Genomic DNA, 19,773 nt, shown 5'->3' with positions numbered 1-19,773 from the left:
TTTCATTAGATATCACATGGAGTTTTATTTAGTTTCACTTTTGTTGTTTCCCTGCTAGCCTGTGTTAAACCGTTTTGAGTTTTCTGACCTACGTCTGGTTCTTCTCCTGCTTTTTAACCGACTCTCATTAAGCTGGATGAGTTGAAGGAAGCATGCTCTGGTTTCTAGCCTGGGTCTTTTATTCTCCCTCTATCTGTGTGGGTGTCTGAGGATTTGTGCTTCTTTCTGTAGCCCAAAAAATTCTAGATTCATGTGTAGATAAATACTTTCAGCTGCCCGTTTTGTTTATTTGAACATGAACTTCTGATTAAATGCAGAGATAAGAGTCACAGATGAAGATGATGGACTGTAAAGATCCAGGTTGGTGGATGGAAGTAATTCACAGGTGAAGGCTGAGGGAAGCTGCTGGCATTATGGACAGAGGAGGAACATGGTTAGATGAGTGGTGGAGCGGAGTGGGAGTAAGGAAGGCTGGAGGCTGGTGGAGCAGAGAAGGTCCTGGTTAGGGAAGGTGAAGAAGGTGGTGGACCTGAGGCACGTAGACAGCAGGGTTAATCCAGAGAGAGAAGACGTATGAGGAGCCCAAGAGACAGAATAATGCAAGGAACAGAAAGAGCATTAGTACCAAACTGGCTGAGTGAAGGAGAAGCTGGGGTTTAAAATAACTGTGGTTGTTTTCTGGTCATTTAGTGTCTTTTTGTGGTTGTTTTGCATCTATTAGTAGTTGTTTTGTGTCTTAGTTGATGAGAGCGGAAGATGTTTCCTCCAGAATAGTTTGGTGACCGCCTGAAGGTTCTACTAGGACCAGGGACAGGTCTACAGGGACACTGAGAGACTCTAGTTTGGTCGTGGATTGTCTCCCCTTACATCAGGTCTGGTCTGAATGAACCTTTCCAGACAAACAATGATGCATGTTGAATGTTCTCCAGAAAAATAAAGATTTGGAGCATAATTGTAGCATTTCATAAAATTCCAGCAGACACAAGAAGCAAAATCCCACATAAAAGTAAAGCTAGGATATCTTGTTGACTGTGTTTTTTCTCCCTGAAGGTGTGTCCATCCTCCCCCTGCTGGATTCCTCCAGTTAGAAGCTAAAAACAGCGCAGCTGAGGATGATCAGCTCTTTTTTCCTTCTTCTTGGTGTTTTCAGTTGAAATCGTTTCAACTTAAGCCTTTAGAAGTGCATTAAAACCAGAAGTTCCTCCTCAAAGTGCTCCATCTCGCCTCCTCCTCTGCCTCAGTGAAGGCGGCGCCTCCAGGAAACACGGATTGAGACTCGGCCGGTGACCGAGGTTTGGGGCGTGGCCCAGCTGCTCCGACCAATCAGAGCTCAGGGTGAACTTTGTAAACAAGTCTTACACGCTGTTTTCTGGATCGTTGCTCTTGTTTTACTACGGAACGACGCGTCGGTGCTGCATCCCGGGAGGAGAGGAGCTGAAAACAGGTGAGAGCGCGATGGATTCACTCTGTTTTAGTGTGGACGGTGTGCGCGCGCTGCGTGTGCGTGTTTCCGTGGGTGGTGGTAGTAGTAGTAGTGTGGGTGCTGAACAGCTGTCATGGAGCACACAGGACGGTGTTAACGGTGTGTTTACGGGGTTATGTAACTGAACGCAGGAAGTTGTCTCCGTTCACCGAATAACGTTTAAACCGCGCTGGAAAACCGTAAAACTCTGCTTTTACCACCGAAATGTGAACTCTACTGCTCTGTTTGCTCCACATTTCCCTCATGACCGTGTTTCTGAGCTCATGGATTTTAATTTAACCTCTTTAAGGCTGCAGTGATGTTCCACCCTCAGAGAAAACGTTTTGTTTTTGGCTTTTCTCTTCACCAGACTCAGAATGGACACCACTCTCATATATCTGACATTCAAACTTCTAGCTGGAGGTTTGAGTCTCAGGGAGCAGATTGAAAACCACTAGAAGCTGATTTTAGGCCTTCTCAGAGTCCAGAATGCTCCTGAAGGTTTGCTTTGAGACCTGCTGAGAACATCCAAAATGTGACAGCAGAACGGGTTCATTTCTGCTTTCAGAGCTGCTCCTGATGTGGAGAAGCTGCTGGTTGATGGAGGTCAGCTTGATGAGGAACCTTCCTCTGATTGTTGGTTCCTGTGGTTTTTTATCTTCTGTGGTGCTGCTGCTGGACTGATCTGTAGTTCTGGTGTCTGTCTGTCTGTTAGTCTGTCTGTCGTTGTGAACAGGCCGCTATAGGCTGAACGGATGTCTGCTCAGCTTTCATTGTGGAACATCAACATCTGCATCTGTGTGTTCCCTCAGCCGCCCACCTCTGGAGGAGGAGGAGGAGGAGGAGCTTCCTGTCAGAAACTGAATCGGCTGAAGTTTGGCAGAAACTCGGCCCTGGAGGGTTTCAGGGGAGGTGGAGCTACTCTCCTTCTCTGTAACTTCTCTGGAAATGTGACGCGTTTGTCTTGAGCGTATCTGTGGTTTGCTGAGTTTATTTCATCCTCCTGTCATCGTGTTGCTGGTTAGTGAGTTTCTGTTTTCAACCTTCCGGACCAGCTCTCAGTAAATGCTGAACAGGTGGTAGACGCTCATCTCCACAATCCTCTGGACCGTAAACTGGTGTTTTTGGCTCGGCTGCTGGCAGCTTTTGGACCACGCTGTTGTTTTGGATGTAAAACAAAACTGTGGCAGAGAAGTTAAAATGTAAACTGTGAACTTTAGCTGCGCTGACGTTCAGACCACATTTGGATCCATCTTTTCCAAAGAGTTAAATTAGTGGTTGTGTTTTTCTTGAACTCGTTTAGTTGCTTATTCTAAACTGCTAATGTTCCATCTTAAGAAGAGAACACTCAATGGGAAGCAGAAAGACGAGGACAGGAACTTCTGCAGTACCTCAGTGAGGTATCTGTGGTCATTTAGCAGAAATAAATCTTGCATTTACTGAAGACTGATGTGTGCAAGTAGTTCTAAACATGGGGACCAGTTCCTGCTGCTGAATGACTCCTCCATGGTTGCTACCATGTCCTGAATGATCACAGCTGAATTCTTGCAGACACTGAATGATTTTGGACTTGAGAATCCTGGCTACGATTAGTTTTTGTGTTCTACTGGGTTTATAAGTTGTGCAGGAAGTCCACCGTCAGATAGACCCCAATGAGCCCTGACAGAAGAACATCCATCATCTGGTTCTAGTCCAACGTTCTGCTGGGAAACCTGCAGTCCTGACATGCATGAGGATGTCTGACATGAACCACGAGGGGGGAATCTTTTTTAACTTAAAAAAACTCATAGTTTTAATGTGGCATTATTTACAGTTTGGGCCTGTTTTGTTTGTTTGTTTTGCTGTTGTTTTTTTGCCTACATGCAGTATGTAAACATATTCTTTCATGAGTTTACTAATTATCTATAATTTACCAAAACCAGAGAAGTGTGTGAACTAACAGCAGATTGTTAGGAAGTCCAGTTAAATATCTGTGTTTTTACAGTGTACAGTCCATCAGTAACAGCTGCAGATCTTCATCCTCATCCTCCACACTGACGCTTCCAGCCTTTAGAGGTCATGTTTAATATTTCCTGTAGCGCTCCATAAGCCACATTAATGTAAGGTTAAGCCAACACTTCCAGGAATGTCTCCTTAAATAGCTGCTTTACTGCACAAACAGACCATAATAGTAAGCAGGATGCTGGTGTTTATGATGTATACAGGGATGTTAATATGCTCTGTGTACATCCCATCAGAAAAGGGGGTTAAAACAGGACAGAGCTCATGTAAACACGATCACTACACTTTCAGTAGTTATGCCACCAAAGTCCGCTTTTTCTGTGTTTTCTGATCAGTTCCTCAGTGAACAGCTGAGACCATTTCTGTCCTTCACACCTCTCAGCCTTTTAACCCTCCTGTTGTCCTGCAGGTCAATTTGATCCGTTTTAAAGTTTGAAAATGTGGAAAAATATAGATTTTCACAGTGAAACTTCTGATGTCCACATTTTCAACATTTTTGGGAAATCTTTGAACATTTTTTTGTGTAAAAAAGAAATGTTAACTATGTTTCTTAAGAACATTCACATAAAAATCAACCAAAATCCAGCGAATTCACTGGATTTTGGTTGATTTTTATGTGAATGTTCCTCAAGAAAATATTAGAAGTTTTACTTTTATATATATATATATATATATATATATATATATATATATATATATATATATGTAATCACTTTAGATATTTTTAGGATTTTTTTGAAAATTTTTTACTAATGTTTTGAAAATATTTACAAGAATTTTCTTGTCAAATTTGGGGATTTTAAAAAAAAAAAAAAGTTTTCAGGGAAACCTTAAAGGAATTATTAGAATTTTCTTCCTGAAGTTTTTGCAAATTTTCAGAAATTTGGGGAATTTTTTTGCAGAATTTTTGGATTTTTTTCAGACAGGGAAACAATATTTTTTGGTGCTCATATATGAAGACAACAGGAGGGTTAAAGCGCTCGCTGCACTGTCGTCTGGTTTTCCTATTTTCTGCTTTAACTTCATGGCTCTCCTTGAACTTCTGTTAAATTTCTTGAATATCTTCGTGCAGTGAGTTTAAAATGAGACATCTGGATGGTGGTTTGATAAAGATGATGTTCAGTTAACCGCTCTAGACAGACAGCAGATCTTCTGAACTCCTCCAGAACATCTTGTGTCTCTTCAGGCTCCTCGGTGGAATCTTCAGTCTTCTGACAGCAGCTGAGTGTGTGAGAGGAAGTGTGGTTTTTGCTGCATTTGCATTTCATTTAAGTGTTTTACGCAAATAATGTTTTGGTGTCTGACAGATGCGCTCTGTGCCCGTTGTCGCCCGTCTTTAAATCTTTATCGCTGCTGGAGTTCAGCTGAAAATCAAACGCTGAAGTTGCGTATCAGTGGTGGCGATGAGAGTCGCTTGTTTTCACGCTGAGCCGTCTCTCGGATAAAAACCTCGCTGTTACACGAAACGCACAGACGTCATCACTTCCTGTCACGCTACCTAAACACAAACAAGGCGAGTGTCAGCTGTGACAGACACACCGCAGTGTTTGGTGGTTTGGTTTCTGAACGGTGCAGGAGGAGGCTCAGACGTCAGCTCGGTGGCATCGGTACACAATGAACCGGAAACAGCTGAAGTCCAGCCGGCAGCTCACTAACAATCAGAGCAGAGTTTAATCATGTGTTTAGAATGAGCGGCGTTGTGTTTCTGAACATGAGTGGGCGTCTGTGACCACGGAGCTACATCCTCACTACAAAACAACTTCACACTGTGCTGTTTCCAAGTGAAGCTGGTGCAGACTGAGATAAGCATCAGCTGTTACGTATGACTTACGTTATTTAACTGACTATGGTTCTGCTGATAAGGCGCTTGTGAAACAGGATTCTGGGTAGAAGAGATGATGCTTCTGTAGTTTTACATCATTACATTTCAGAGTGTTGAAGGTCAGTAGGACGTTATTCATCGCAGTGACAGACAGAGGATGCAGGTAAGAAGAACTTCTCTCAGAAAACCAAACCAGTGGAAGGATAGATGGGTTTATACAGCTCAGCCTCACTAAAGTAGAAAGCTGCCTGTCCTAACATGTCAGTCTGAGAAGAACCTGCAGACGAGGTTAAAAGTGAAACAGATGTTTAGTGAAGGAGTGGCGGCAGCAGGAGGTGGACCATCAGCTGGGATGTACGGATGAGTGGACTGACCGGACCAGGATCAGACAGGAGCTTTACAGACGGTCATACAGGAAGAACATGCTGGTGATTACTGCAGGAACACACTTACATTTACATGAACTGACTACATGATGCTCCACACATCCACCAGTTTACCTTCAGCAACGCTGAGCAAGGCAGAAATCTGAGAATGGATTGTCTGATCTGATGCACACTTCAGGTACTGTAGATTCACTGCAGTTCCTTTGAGTCTTTACTTCTAATGACAGTAAGGATCTAAGGAGGCGCTCACTTTGACCACGCCCATGTTGGAAGACAGAGAGCATTGTGGGAGTTTTTGGTTGATTTTTCTGTGAATGTTCTTCAAGAAAATATAGTTTTACTGATAAATATGGAATCACTTTAGACATTTTTAGAATTTTTTGGAAGATTTTTACTAATTTTTTGAAAATATTTACAAGAATTTTCTTGCCAAATCTAAGGATTTTTTTTGCAGATTTTTTTTTTCAGACAAGGAAACAATATTTTTTGGTTCCTGTAAATGAGGACAACAGGAGGGTCAATGACCTGCAGCCAGAGACGAGGTGGAACACGGACAGTATTCCTGCATCCTAGAGCATAAAGCTGTCTGATGACCAGGGTTTATGTCAGCACAGGATGGAAACTATAAAAACACTCAGAGCAGTCCTCCTCCAAGGCTGCTCAGTGTTTGGATCATTTCTGATGGATAAGTCCTGATCAGTCCTCAGAGGTGGATTTGTAGTAGGATCACAATCAGCTGATGTAGTGTTCACTGGTTGTCATGGTTACAGTGACGCCGTGCCGCTATTTGGCAACAATACACACATCTTTAACCAATCCACGGATCCAGACTAAAAGCTGCATCACTGATAAAATCTGATCACTTGGTCCTTGAGTCATTTCTGAGCTTCACTGGAAATTTAATCTGAATCTATTAGGGTTGTTGTTTTAGAGTGATGCTGCTGACAGACGGATTCACAGATTAACAAACGTGCACTTATCATCTTATAACTCTGCTGTGTTTCTGGACTTAGTAATGAATCTGTGTAATCAGTTCGTCAATAATTGTTTGATTTTGCTGCTCTTTGTTAAGAAGAATTGTCAGAATTAGCATCTGTGGCATCTTTACATGTGACAGCAGATGTAAACAAAGGATCAGACTTTGGTTTGATCAGTTTAAAACATGATCTGCTCTGAATGAGAAGCTCTGGGATTCCTTTTGCTCCAGGCTTGACTTTCTAAAGAGGAGGTGCAGAGTTTCTTCTAGTAAAACTTGAACTATAACACGCTGAACGATAGTATGGAACTTTCCCTAAAAACTGCTGCCACCCTGAGCTTTAAGGACTAACACGTTTATGCCAACCACAGGACAAGGTTTCCTCAAACCTGTCCTGTGTTTACATCCTGTGTTTGTGAGCTTTAATTCCTTGATGTGTTTAGGTGATCAGACGGGTAGCTCTCCTCCAGTAGACGGTACAGTAAATGTGGTGGATCAGCTGTGGTGTTGTGGTGCAGAAAATTCCCCTCAGTGTCGACGTCAAACATGCCAGAGCACGTCCTGAAGGTACGCTCAGCGCGACGTCATCAAGTCTGACGGTTTTCTTTCTTTCTTTCTTTTGGTGCTTTTCTCTAGAAGAGTTTTTTTCAGATGTAATCTTGTCCTGCAGATCGTCTCTGCATCTCCTACAGTAGCATTAACAGACCTACATGTATGGAGGAAAACGGTAGACGTGTCTTTCTGATGCAGTCTTTCAATAAATCCTGTAATCTCATTATTTTCTGGAAACACTATGAGGGGAAAAAGCAGTGTTGGCTTTCTGAAAAACATTAAGACCAGTTAGATGACTTTTTCTTTTGCTGCTTTGACAGAACTTTGATTTTTGGAGCAGATTTTAGGTCTGAGTGTAAAACTGAATTCCTCTCATGATGATTACGCTGTTCTGGAACAATGGAGCCTTTTAATGGCTGCAGAAGAAGCTGTGTCTGATTAAACTCCCTCTGAGCTGTTTCCTTGTTGATTCTGTTGCTTCCAGTCGCTTCTTTACTCTGCTGGTGAGACTGTAATTAATGAGGCAGCGATGTTTAATGCACGATTCATAAATGATGAAACTCTGACCTCTAGTGGACCACAAACATTCACACAACATCCAGAGCAGCATGAGGACGTGTTTAGAACATCAGCTCACATCTGTCTGCCTGGACTCAACCTGACATCCACACAGACTCACTTATTGGTTTATTCAGGGTTATAATGGTTTATTGTCGTTTTTGCAGTAGTTTTTAAACTATATATGTTTTTCTTGGGGGGGGGGGCGCTGTCTTTACTGTTAGCATTCACTTAATATACCAAATAATTTAAAAGGATTAGTTTTTCAGGTACAGCTGTCTAAATGTGACCTCATGCATGTTTTCTACAGTATAATATAATTAAAACTAGCGTGTGAACTCCATTTCTTTCATATCTAGATGGCCTGAAAATGTAAAGTTTAGTGATCTTTGAAAAACTGTCATAATTACCCCGAGGCTAGCTCAGAGTCATTTATAGTAACGCCTATTTAGAGTGTTTTTGTTGATGTTTTTTTATTTTAATTTCACAAATAGATTCATTTTCCTGCCTGAATACGGCATAAACAAGTAAAAAGGGCAGTAAGACTGTTTGTTGTTTTAAACATTTTTACTAAAAACCTGATGTGTCCAAAGTTGTTTCTTTGCTTTCTCAGTAAACTGAAGGAAAATCCTTTTTCTTTAACCATGTTTTGACCACTTGGGTTGTAGATTTCAGGTTATAAGATTATTATAAGATTATTATGGTTCTGAGAGGTCCAGGTTTCTGCAGACTGATGATGTTTTCCTCCAGAATCCTGGTCCTCTGTTCTTATGATGCCCATCAGCTGTGAAACCTCCAAACATTACATTCCCTGAACCCTATTTGATCATGGAGGTGGTGTTCTTGGAGTTACATGCTTTCATGTCCTTTCACCAAACCAGAGGAACGTCCGTTTGTCAAACGACTCTCAGACCTGATGACAGAAGTTGAGTCCAGATGAACTCGGTGAGCTTCTGTGTGTTTTATTATCAGCGTCCACGGATCTCCACAGAGAAACGAGAGGAATCATTTAAAACAAGGAAACAGAAATAGTGAAAAGTTCATCATTAACATCTCAAACGACTCATCTCTGACTGTGTTCTGTCTCTCTGTCTGTTCAGGATGGGAGAAACCACTGAAATAATCCAGATTTGGCCATAAATAATCTAGAGTTTAGCTGTTTTAAAACTCAAACTTTGGCCTTTAATTCTCCTAATATTCATCCTGGCTGCTGTTTTCATTCATCACCACTAGAGAGCAGAAAAGTCCTGCTGATGGACTTTAAAGGTTCTCTGGTGAGAATCTTTACTTCATTCCTGGTCTCATTTAAAGAGGGCAGCTGTCATTTTCAGTTATGGAACCAGAGAATAAAGGTTTTCTTGAGGTCGTTAACACTGTGCTTGTTTTAGGGCTGGATGTTGTGTGAATATCTGTGTTTAAGTCCTCGTTTTGTTGCCTTGCTCTGATAAATTATGAGCTGAAGCAGCCAGAAATGTTGATGATAAAGACACAGGATGAGATTTTCAGCTCACAGGGCAACATTTGGACTGAATTCATGATCAGAGATGAAATCAAACAGGATTAAAGCTCCTGGTTCTGATCCGCTCGATCACAGCGGATCACTTTTTTCACACAGAATCAACGCGTACCTGGACAGTCTCTGCCAGTCGTGGTTTAATACCGGAGTCTGTGAACCAATGAATTCTACCAACCAATCAGAAACGGCAGATGTTTTTCTTCTGATTTCACTGCTTGGTTGAACACGCTGGTTTGTGCAGCAGAGCAGATCCAGTGAGCATAACCTCGACTGTCTGCCGCTCACGATCATAAACAGACGTGTAGGGATGTGATCGGTGAGAACCAACAAACCAGCTCCTGCTCAGGTTGGTTCCTCTCTGAAGTGGAGCTGAAGGACCTTCTGAAGGACCTTCTGCAGCTCCTGACCTCAGGGTGGAAGTTTATACCAGGAGCAAACCAATCCAGAGCGAGCTCCACGGACAGCATGGATGTGGATTAGATGGGAATGTGTGTGTGGGACTGAGGGAGAAATGAACTGTGATCAGAAGCTGAAGAGCCCATGGAGGCTGCTGATGTTCTGTAGGATCTCAGAATGAAGCCGCGGTGAGCAGGACTGAGGCAGATTGTTGTCCGGTGTTATTCCTTCATGGTGCAGTGTGGTGGATGGCTCAGGATGCTGGAGTCACTCAAAGGTTACTGGCTGTGTGTGAGCGTTTTTGTGGTGTGTTTTAATTGAAAGTAAACTTCCCTTGATGAAGAGTTTCCAGTGAAAGGTGAGCTTTGTGGAGTTTTGCTGACATTTAGGATGAACTCAGGTTTGTGTTGTGTTGTGTGTCCCAGATGCTGGATGTGGAGGAAAAGTTGTGAGTTCTTTTATCTGTTTTGTGTTGTGTTTGTGTGTATCCTCATACAGCCCAGACTTCCCCTGAAGCACATCAACACTTAGCCATCGCTACGATGCACAGAGCTTCCAGTGTCTGGGATCACAGGAGGAGAAACAATCAGTTCCCCGGCTAACGGTGTTCGTCCAGGCTGGTGGAGGTGGAGGAGGCCTCTCACTGGACCTCCTCTGGCTCCAGCCTCTGTTGATCCAGACATGGTGGACTGTTTTCAACCCCGGGCCGTGCTTTAAGCTGCGTTCAGTGGGCCGTTTCTGTGTGAAGGTGTGCTCACGTGGATGAAAATCTGAATTTAAATGGCAGATGCAGTTGACTTTGTAGACACACAGGAGCATTCAGAGATTTCACATATTTAACAGTGGAGACACCAGACTGAAGGAATGACATCTGCAGGAAGTCCTAAAGTCTGGACACATGGGATAGCTCTTTATTAGCCAGGATATCTGTGCCTCCACAGATTAAATATGGCTTCATCGAAAGAAGAAAGAATTTAACTGGTGCTCCTCAGTGGATGTGAAGGATGGACGTATCCAAAGATAATTAATATTAACCCTACTAACCCTAGCATGAATTTTAGCCATGACCACCTCTTTAGCTCCGCCCCATCCATTTGTTCGTCCACAACAGGACTTTTTTACACCTTCACCGCTGAGTGGAAGCTCCTTAGATGTCGTACATTAAATTCGTCTGTTATCTTTCCACATGTCCATCCTTCTCTGAGAAGAACCAGTTCAACTCTTCTTTCCACTAAGCCATATTTCATCTGTGGAGATAATGTAGTTCATGATATTTCCTGTGTCCAGACTTTAGTTACTCCATGATCGATGCAGAGCAGATAGTCCAGCCTACACTGCTGTGGGTACAAATGTTCTTCATCTCTGACAGACTCTTCACCTGTAAGTAAAGAACTGCTTTTTCTCTCAGTGTAATCGGCCTTCCTCCCTCTGATTTGTCACATCAAGATGAATGAGTTAATTTGTGAGGGCATGTGGCCCTAATCTGCTTAATTGGAACAAATAAATCCCCAGATTGGGTGAAGGTCACCACAGGAGTGAGCCATGGATCGTCTACCTGATGGAGTGTTTCTGCTGCTTTGTCATGTCTCGTTCTTCATCAGTGCTGGTTGAGGGTTGGAGTTGTTCTGAGAGAATACGAGCTTCATTAGCATCAGAAGTAGGAGTCTGGTAAAAATAGAGCCACAGATGACAGAAGTGTGTGCAGCTGCATCCATATCTGCGTCTGTGTTTCTATTTATCTCCGGGTGTGAAACCACAGATGAGGCGGTAGATGAAGCAGTCGCAATGTTTTGTGGTTGAACAAGGATTCTTCACCTAAATGCTTTTTCTTTCTTCTTCCTACACTTCACTTCTCATCTGCCAGGCTCCGGACACTCCCCATTTCACGTCTACTCTGCCTTTCCAGAACAGCTGCCGCGTTTTCCGTCATTTACTTTTTTCGGTACTGAACGGCTTTGATGTAGACAAAACGAATAAAGGGTGACTAATATAACGTAGTTCTGTAATGCTTCATCTGGATCATTCTGCAGCTCTGCAGTAATTCCACACTGAACAATCTGAGTGCTTTAAAGGGGACAGCTGATGGAAAGGATTCTAACTTTAAAGGGAAAACTGCTTTATTTCAACTTGTGCTGTCATTTCACGGCTATGCCTGTTGTTTCTGTTACATAAGGTAGATGTGGTTCTGAAAACAAAAACCCAACTACAAGCAGCAAACAGGTGATCAGAAAGGTGCACTAAAGCCAAAGCTGTCAGTAAGCCGTCTGTCTTTAGATCTCCATGGTAACCTGCTCTGGATCAGAATTTAAATCAGCTGATCAGCTATAATCGATAGATTCTCAGCTGAGGGAAGATGTTGTATCTGCCACCAAACCAGTCACACTGTGTTAGGAGGCGGATTGTCAGCGATGTGTTGCTGCTAAATCTGTTTTAAACTTCTGCTGTCGTAGCTAATAGAACATAGATTAAACATACTCTTCTATTGTTATTTATAACTGAGAATATTCAGTCAGTAACTTTAATTTCATCTTGATTTTTCCCAAAACTAACGGGACTTTTTCATTTACTTCGTTTTGGGACCGTGTCAGATTTAAGCACACTTCCTGAAAATCGTGTTTCCATGAATGAAAATAAAAGTTTAACCTTTCTAATGTGCAGCTGTCATGTTAGAAATAAAATAAAGTCTGTTAAATGGTAGAATAAATGCATGAACTGACTGTCTACCAGCACTGGTGTCTTTAAAGTAACAGTGCTTTTTACTGTGATAATACGTCTAGATTGCTGATAGATGTTCTTTATAACAATCGATGTCGGCAGCAGCTGACTGGTGGAAGAAGAGCCTAAATTCAGAACAAATGGATAACTGCAGTCGTCCTGAATGTTTCTGCGTTGGTTTTTGTTGATCCAGCCTTTACAGAGAGTGTCTGTTGAACACAAACCCAGAGAAACCACGTCGTTTTCTTCACAAACACCTGATCTGTCTGCTGTGAGCTCCACACAAGGATGCTGCTGGTTCTCACTGCTAAATGCCTCGCTTGTAACTAATTATATTATATTAGATCATACTATTTGTTATATTTGGAACTAACTTAAATATCTTTTAAACTCTCACATCATCATTGCATATTTAACAATCATTAGTTGTAGCTCTAAAGATTCTTCTGTTGGCACGACTGGATGAAAACAAGAATCATTGCAGCGTTTTTGCTCAATATTCGACCAAATCCGAGCATTTTTCTGTTTTTTTTTTAATCATTTAGAGCAAAAAAAGATGGAAAATGAAGATTCAGGTTTAAAAACAGCAGAATTATCCCCTAAGTTCGCAAAATTTAACAGTGGCAGGCGTGAAAGTGGAACATTTTCATTTAATTCTTCCTCCAGCTCTCAAATTAAACCGCATTCGATGGTGATTCTGGTGAATTTCTGGTCATCGTTTTCTCACCGACCTCTGAACATCTCGACCACGTTCGCTCTGAAAACTCAGCTTTAATCTTCAGGGAGGATGAGATGGAGACATGGTCTGCAGAATGAGCATCCAGAGGTACAAAAGTAGAGTGAACATGGTCCTCACTGGCAGTTATCATGATCATGAATCATTTTATACTTAATGTGCAGCCCCAGTGTTTGCCTCTTTTCTGCTTCATGGTTTTATGGAGGTGAGTTTTGCTTACGATGCGTTTCTCCGAACTTTGCTTTAGAAAAAACATGTTCTGAGTGCCGCTGGTTCTGATCCGTTGGCTGTTCTGCCCTCATGCATCCAGATGAGCCGGTGCTCCATCCTGGCTGAGGAGAGTGAACGGTTTGGTTCCTCAGGTCCCATCAGGCCTTTAGAAAACACTGATCCAGCCGTCGCTTTGGGCTGAGAGGAGACTTCAAACCAGATCTGAGCTCATGCAGTCCTCCTCATCTCATCTTTTCCTCGGCTCAGTTTGGTCGATGCATAATGATGTTGACCCTCCTGTCAGTCAAACGGACCCGCTTTAAAGTTGGAAAATGTGGGGAAAAAAAAAATTCAGTGAAACTTCTGATGTCCACATTTTCAACATTTTTGGGAAATCTTTGAGCATTTTTTTGGTGGAGAAAAGAAATGTTTCTTAAGAACATTCACATAAAAATCAACCAAAGTCCAGCAAAATTAGCTGGACTTTGGTTGATTTTTATGTGAATGTTCTTAAGAAAATATCGGAAGTTTTACTGATCTATATGGAATCACTTTAGACATTTTTAGGATTTTTTTAGAAGCTTTTCACTCATTTTTATCCCCCGCCGGCTATAGGCACGGAGGGCGATATTGGCGTGGGCACGTATGTCCGTCCGTACGTATGTCCGTCCGTACGTATGTCCGTCCGTACGTATGTCCGTACGTATGTCCGCCCGTACGTATGTCCGTACGTATGTCCGCCCGTACGTATGTCCGTCCGTATGTCCGTCCGTCCGTTTGTCCGTCCGTACGTATGTCCGTCCGTACGTATGTCCGTACGTATGTCCGCCCGTACGTATGTCCGTACGTATATCCGCCCGTACGTATGTCCGTACGTATGTCCGTCCGTCCATCCGTCCGTCCGTACGTATGTCCGTCCGTCCGTATGTCCGTACGTATGTCCGTCCGTCCATCCGTCTGTCCGTACGTATGTCCGTCCGTCCGTATGTCCGCCCGTATGTCCGTCCGTCCATCCGTCTGTCCGTACGAATGTCCGTCCGTACGTATGTCCGCCCGTATGTCCGTCCGTCCATCCGTCTGTCCGTACGTATGTCCGTCCGTACGTATGTCCGCCCGTATGTCCGTCCGTCCATCCGTCTGTCCGTACGAATGTCCGTCCGTACGTACATCCGTACGTCCACATTTCGTTTCCGGAGTATATCTCAGAAACTACTTGAGGGATTTCATTCATATTGCACCCATCTCTATATAGTACAGATGTGCCTTTTGGGGTGCATGACCTTGACCTTATTTTCAAGGTCATAGTGAGGCACTTCAAATATTTTTTGATTCTGTTTCTGGAGCATATGTCAGAAACTACCTGAAGGATTTCATTCATATTGCACCAACGCCACCTATGCATAATGTAGATCTGCCTTTTGGGGTGTATGACCTTGACCTGATTGTTTTCTTTGTAGTGAAGATGTATCATTTTGTAGGTGTATCGTCCAGTATATATTATTATTTCTTGCACTTAGAGGCACTATATATAAGGCGGGGGATGTTTTAAGCGGAGCGTGTTTATTTGAGAATATTTGCAAGAATTTTCTTGCCTAATTTGGGGGAATTTTTTTAAATAAAACTTAAGGGAAATTTTTCAGGAATTATTTGAATTGTCTTCCTGAAGGTTTTGCAAATGTTCAGAAATTTGGGGAATTTTTTTGCTGAATTTTTGGATTTTTTTCAGACAGGGAAACAGAATTTTTTGGTGCCTGTAAATGAGGACAACAGGAGGGTTAAAGCGTGCCCTACCAGCTCACACATGCACTTTATCCCTTCACCATGGCTGTTTTACCGTCCTGTTCACTGAATCAGAACAAGTCACAGCTCCAGGATCATTTACTGGAAAGTAGGCCGAAGGTCAGCAGAGCTTTCTGGGACTCCTGTTGCATCTTTGTGTGTTTATTTGAGTCTGTGAGGTCCGAGCGAGTGGTAAGAAGAAGCAGAGAGCATGATGGGACCCAGACGGGGCAGAAGGGGTACCCCGATCGGCCCCACAGTTTCCCCCAAAGCAGCACCCAGCGTAGAGGAACAACCATGGCCTTTGTTGGTCACCCCGTGGATCTCACACACAGTTAATATAGACTTTTCCCACTGACGCTGCCAAGAGTCTGAAGTCATTTAATGAAGTGGCGGCTGAGTTTAGAAGGAGCCAGTGTGCTCGCTGCTCACGCTGACAGAATGGAAAATGTCTGTGTTATGCAGCGAACAGCAAGTGACAAGAGGAGTGTGTTCTGATCCTCACCTCTGTGTGCGCGCACACACACACACACACACACACACACACGTATAACAAAGCTCCATGAGGACAGACAGTGATTCTACACATTTCCACTGCTTTTCTCTGGGATGCCTGCGGCTCATTCATTGGTTCCAACAGGTTTGTAATCAGCTGTGATTGGATCTAACGATACGAAGGTTCCCGGTTTGAATCCTGCGTTGGTGTTTCAGCTCTGCTTTGTCTCTGAGGATCTGAATATTTCTGTGGACATTAGAACTGGTAAATAAAATATTAAAAGCGTTCTTAAACTGAGCGTATTAGTTCATATTTGTGTCTCTGTGCTGCTCAAAGTGAGCTCCTCTAATTGTTTCACAGAGTGTTGTTTGGTTGGTTTATTAGAGCCAAACTTCACCTTTCATGTCCATTTTCACGCCTGTCTGTTGGTCCTGTTGTGCTGTGAATGGACAGTATCTCTGTATGTATTTGGTCACACTTCTTTTCAGGGCCCTGTCTTTTCATCCATCTATGGGCAGATTGCAGTCTGTTTTGGTGTCCTATTGTGCAGCTGTCAGTTATTTTCCAAACACTCGAGTGTCATTTGCCTCAGATTCCGTCCCTTTCAATTCTCCCTTCTTTTCTGTGGCTCCGCTAGCGTACATCTCATTGAGTGTGCATCAGCAGGCAGATTCATTCTTCTCTTCTTCTAAAAGCACTTTTTTTCATAGCAGCCATAAGCCTCCTTTTTAAATCCACAGACAATGTGTTTTTGTCCATCCTCCTCCATCCTTTTCAGGGGCGAGTGCAGGGATTCTCTGTCTCTCTGCATCTCCTTCTCTTTCTGAGGGTATCTGGAGGGGGTGGGGGACCCCTGAGCGTGGTGCTTCTCTGGAAGCTCGATTGTCTGTCTGTAATGAACCGTGATGAAAGATAACAGAATGAAATGTAATAATTCATGCGGGCCTGGCTGAGGAGCACGTGGCTAGCGGTTGGCCGGGCCGTGATAGCCTCCTGCTCGGCTCCAGAACAATGCCAGGTCCTGCCAGCTCCACTCGCCCCGCTCTGCTCCAGCGACCTCGTTGTGCCGTCCTCTCGCTGTTCTCTCACTTCTATTCAGAGTCACTTAACGTTGGGAGACTGTCTGTGATGCCGGCATGCCAGCACATCTCTTTGGGAAACGGGCAAACCGTCTCCTTGGAGGCGCTGCCTTCTTGGAATTCCTTCGTTCTTTACTCCTCGCCTCGTGCTTTCTGTGTTTGTTTCATCCTGTCAGGTTGTGACCCTGATTCAGTTTGTCACATGAAGCCCAACAACAAAATGAAACTCTTGATGTTGCTCCTGGTTTAAATGTGTCTTCTAGCGTGGTTCTTCTGATGATGATTCCAGGAAACACGAATGTTCTAGACCAGGAGTGTCCAACTCATCTTAGTCCAGGTTCCACATTCAGCCCAGTTTGATCTCCAGTAAAACCACAGCAGAATAACCTAGAAATAAAGAAATAACCACAACTGCTGATTATTTTCCTTTGTTTTAGTGCAAAAAAAAAATTCTGAAAATGTTCACACTTAAAGAATTATCTTTTTACTAAACATCATGAACAACCTGAAATTTATTTAGAAATATACGTTCAGTTTCATCAACATTCATTCAGTTTATCATTTCCTCATTACAACTTCCAGATCACAGAGTGTCTACAAAGAAACACAACATTTAGTCACCTGGAACTGAACGGTAGAATATTTTACTTTATCATCAAAATCACAGACAACAAAGACAAAACACGGCAAAAAACGAGGTAAAATATTACAAAACAAAGCAACAAAGAACAATCTAGTATTTTAAACAACTTGTCATGGTCTAGACATTATTCTAAATTTATAGTTTTACTAATTTACAATCTGCAGTTAATGTCTTCTCTGTAATTTTTACACTTTGAGGGCCGGATTGGACCCTCTGGAGGACCACTTTTGGACCACAGGCCTCATGTTGGACAGCCCTGGTCTTTATCCTTTATTTATCCAGACAGTGCCACACACCTGGGAGCGTTACAGATTGGTTCCTGGGCAGAACCTTGAGGATACAGTGTCTGGTTTAGTGTGCACTGACAGAAGTCGTCTGGAGTTTTGTCCTTTCTTTTTCCAGCTGCTCAGTGCTTTGAACCAGCATTCCCTCCTCAGTCACAAGACCCCTTTTCCCACTTCTGTCCCACTTTCATGGCGTTTTTGCCCTGATTATTGCCCTCCATCCACTCACAAGCTACCGTTTGCTTCCAACATTAGCAAATAAAGGAATTTAAACTCATGAGAGATGCTAAGAATTTACTCCATGACAGGAGTTTGAGGGCGCCGGTGACCTTCGCGCTCTGAGACCTCATTCAGGAAGTTTCTCCAGGGAGGGCTGAGAATGGAGAGCCACACAGTTCAGTGTATTATTGAGGGCTAGCCGGTTCCTGGTCTTCATTTGAAGGTTCTGCTGTCCTATGACAGATTATGTGGTGGATGTTGGCGGTGGGAGATGGCAGCGAGGACTCGGAGGGTAACGGGTACGAACAGAGACTCGATTGATGGTCCAGACCAGCAGCCTGGGGTTTGATGCAGTGTGTTTGTGTGTGTGTGTGTTTGTGTACATTCCACTACACTGTATGGACTCCAGTGTGCACGTTGGATTCATGAATACTAATGTAGCAATATTCAAGGACAAAAAGACAATAGTGTGATGGAAAAGCCCTGTTATTAGTCAGCAAAGTTCCTGCATGAATCTTCACCCTGATCGAGCTGCTGTTCTGTAGGTGAAGGACACTGAGCAATGGAAACCTGCACACAGCTAGTTTTAGAAAAGCACTGGAGCTAAAGATGAACTATAATTGGACAGTAGATCTGAGAGCATGAATTTGAGTTTGTAATCCTAACTTTGGAGCTCGTGAGTCAAAAACAACCAAGCGTAAGTTTTCTCCAGTCTGATGTTGATTTCAGCAGAATGTGGAAGGACCAGTCAGAGGAACGTTCAGTCTGCAGGGAAAACAGGCTCCAAGTCGTTCTCTTCAGGTCTGTGGGATTGATATGGGTTTTCAGAGCCAACGGTGGATGCATCTGTGGTTCTGTTCCGACTACATTAGGTTAGGGTTGATCTGCTGACACTCGCTGCCCCCGGTGGCGTCCGCAGAGACATGTGGAGCGTTAGATTTATCACGGTGGAAACATCACAGGGTTCCTGGAGAATTTCAGCTCCATCCATGGAAAGCATGCACAAGTCAAAGTCCAGCAGGAACTACTGGAGCTGCACTTCCTGTAATGATGAGTTATTAATGTGGATGAAAAACAACGTCCTTTTAAAGCCTCTCACAGCAAACATTAGTTTAAAGACATGTATGTTGGTGGAACATGTGCAGCCGTCTGTCTGGATGACAAACTTTATGACACGTGGACTTTGTCAACACGCAGATACAGAAAACATGAATTAACATTAACCCCTTGAAGCCTGTTGTCATAAATTCTCATCATCCCACACTGATCCAGACTGCAGCAGAACATCCATCCCCCAACGCCGGTTTGTTCACATTCAGTACGGACCTGGAACCTTTTACAGCTCTGCTTTCTGGTAGGACTGGTCAGAGTGGGACTTAATTATTATATATCTGTTATTATTATTGATTAGTATTGTTATATCTGTTAGTATTATTATTATTATACCGCTGTTAGTATTATGTGTTCTATGTGTGACAGACAAATTAACTATCTCCACTTATTTTAGCATCAGCTGGAAGGTAAAAACACATAAAAAGTTTTTTTTTAAATTAATTGTAAATAAATTCAGGCATCAAAGGGTTAAAGTTCCCAGAGCCTTTGGCAGATTGTGGAAGCTCGATGATGATCAGAGGACGGTGCAGAGTTTTTACTGAAAATGCTTCAACGTAGACAGGGTTTGGTGAACTGTTGCTCAGATTTGCTGAAACTCTTAAAACTGGCTGTTAGAGAAGTGTTGGCATATAAAATGCTTCAGATTTCAGTAGTAAAGGTGAGTTTGGTTGATATTATGGAGACGTTAACCGTGTTAGTGTACGTGACTCTGAACATGTTAATCTCTGTATTTTAGGCTATGAGAACAGGCATTGTTGTGTTTTGTGTCACAGAGGGAGAGCTGCCAACTTCTCCATGTGAATGTTGCGGTTGTTTATTCAGATATTCTG

This window comes from Acanthochromis polyacanthus, chromosome 8, assembly GCF_021347895.1.
Source record: "Acanthochromis polyacanthus isolate Apoly-LR-REF ecotype Palm Island chromosome 8, KAUST_Apoly_ChrSc, whole genome shotgun sequence".
NCBI lineage: Eukaryota > Metazoa > Chordata > Actinopteri > Pomacentridae > Acanthochromis > Acanthochromis polyacanthus.
This window is presented reverse-complemented; position numbering follows the sequence as displayed.